This window comes from Gordionus sp. m RMFG-2023, chromosome 2 (genome assembly GCF_954871325.1).
Source record: "Gordionus sp. m RMFG-2023 chromosome 2, tfGorSpeb1-WG-v2, whole genome shotgun sequence".
Classification (NCBI taxonomy): Eukaryota; Metazoa; Nematomorpha; class Gordioida; order Chordodea; family Parachordodidae; genus Gordionus; species Gordionus sp. m RMFG-2023.
Genome location: NC_088776.1, coordinates 32763087 through 32765807, shown reverse-complemented (window position 1 = coordinate 32765807; position 2721 = coordinate 32763087).

Below are 2721 nucleotides of genomic sequence, written 5' to 3'. Positions count from 1 at the left end.
TCAATAAAAGAATGGTTTTGTTTAAGAATTTAGTAAACAGTTTAATTTTTGTTATAATTTAGGAAATTATAATGGTCATAATTGTAAATTATATATTATTATTCAAAAATGACAAAAGAATATAGTATTTATATATATGAGAAACATGCAGAGGTACCATTTACATGCCCCGGGCAGCATTTAACATTTCGGCCCGACCCGGGTTTTATATTTTTAGGCGCCGCCCGGATTTAAAAAAAATATTTTTAGGCCCGGCCCAGATTTTTTAAATATATTATATTTATTCCTAATTTTTATAGCTAATAATTGCGATTTAAAATATTTGGTTTAAATATGTGGCCCGGCCAGGGTATATTATAAAAAAAATTAAAATACGGCTCGACTCGATGCAAAAGTTTTTTTGTTAATTTTTATTTATTAAGGGATGCTAAACATATCAAATTTGGTCCTATTTTTCTATCATTAATTTATGTTTAAGTCAACAAAATACATTTGGGAAATATTGGCCAAAAATTATTTTAGCCTCTATTTCTTTTTTACATTTAATAAATTGGTCTTCTAGGTTTTTTATTATTTAATATATTTAGAATCTTTGATGTTGTAACTATAAAATAAATGGATATTCCGATGTAAAATGTATTCTTAGGCCCAAGCCCAGACTGGCCCAAATTCGTTAATTGCAAAAATATAAAATAAACGCATCTTTATAAAATCATATAAAATAAAATCACTTAATTGCTTTGTCCCAGATAAAATTTAATTATCATTTTAATTTAATAAAAAAGAGAAAAAATTATGTTCTAATTTCTTTTTAGAATTTTTTTATATTTAAGCCTGAGCCAAGTTCGATTTCTCTAAAATTTAAGCCTGAATCCGTCCTGGCCCCATTTAAAAAATTTGTAAACTCGAGCATAACCTAGCCAAAATAATCAAGCCCCAGTTAATTTTTTAAAAATATTTTTCTAAAATCTGGCCGACTTGCTGGGTGCAGGTCCGAAGTTTATCTCAAGTAAAGCATATTTAAAAAAAACATTTTCATCAATAATATAAGCGCAATTTAAAGAATCTTAACACCTAATGATGAAAATACAATTATAAGCGCTCTAAACTCCATGACGCATCTTGGTATACAATAATAATTTACCTAAATAAATATATACTTGCGATATGATTTTATATTATACCTTTTAATATAAATTACGTTAAACAATATATAATTATATAAATTTTCAAAAAGGTGTGACGTGACAACTATTCAAATCTCATCACTTAAAAAATACACATTTTGACCAAATTTGAGATAAGCAATAAATAAAAAGTTATAGGTGTTACTTATCCCACATATTGTTACTTTATTCAAACAATAGTAAAAAAAGGGAGGAGTGTGGGGGGGGGGGGTGAATTAATCTTCGGATATTGAAGAAGCATGTATATTTATTATTTAGTCTAGGGATACCAGGGCAATCGGCGCAAGGGGCTCGTCGGTTCAGCGGATTTTATTTAAAAACCAGACATGTTTAGAAATTTAAATATGTAATAGCATTGTGTGTACATATTTGAGGCTAAAAATATTTTATACCCCTCAACCAGAGATGCGAACCCGGCAAAATTTTGCCCGGGTTTGGTTCGGGTTCGGTTTAATGTAAAAAATGGTTCGGTTCGGGTTTGGTTCAAGGATATTTTGAACCCGGGTTTGGTTTTAAGTTCAGCTCGGGTTTAAGAATTTTTGAATTGATAAAAAAATATCTATATTTGAATCATAATTAAAAAACTAGACATAAATTTGGTATAAAAAATTAATTTTTTATTTATAGGCAAAATATAGTTAAAAATACAAAAGTTTACAAAAACTGCCCTACATCTTTGTTTAACAATTTTGAAGTTAGATTTTTTTTAAATTAACAATATCCAAAATAATAATTTTTACTTTGACTTGTTCACTTTCATTTTCCTCTAATTATTAATCTTTGAGTTAAAAATTAAAAATAAATGGCGTAAATGAATTTATTGTTTAAAATTTATTAACACTAAAATAGGAATCTTTGAGTATAAATTAAAAAAATTTAAAAAATGGCGTAAATGAATTAAGTTGTTTAAAATGTATTAACATTTCACTTTATTAGAAATTTGAAAATATTATAATATCTCAATTTAAATTAATTAAATTAAATTATTAATATTTGTATTACAATTATACAAATATCTTAATATAGGATTTTAAACAATACAATTAACCCGGGTTCATATAAAATTCTCGGTTTTGGTTCGGGGTTTTGAAAATTTTATAAACGGGGTTCAGGTTAGGTTAGGGTTCGGATTTTTTTCAAAAACCCGGGTTTTCTTCTCCGGGTTCGGGTTTGGTTCTAATCCCTGCCCTCAACTATTTAAAATTTTTTATGATAAATTATATTTTTTAGTTAAAAATCAAAATGTTTTTACACCACAATATTAGGTGGCATTAAAATATGAAGAGTTTAAAAGTAATAAAATTTATATAACATGAAATTTAAAACCCTCTTTTCGCATTTCAGAAATTTTTATAATCATATATTTAAACATATTTTTAAAAGTAATTGATTATATTAAATAGGGGCTGGTAGAATCAGGACTAATCGGATCAATCAAATTATGCTTACAAATATAATATATTATAATATATCATATAAAATAAGTATATATTGGCCACTATTATTTATTTAAATCTATTCTATATGATAATAC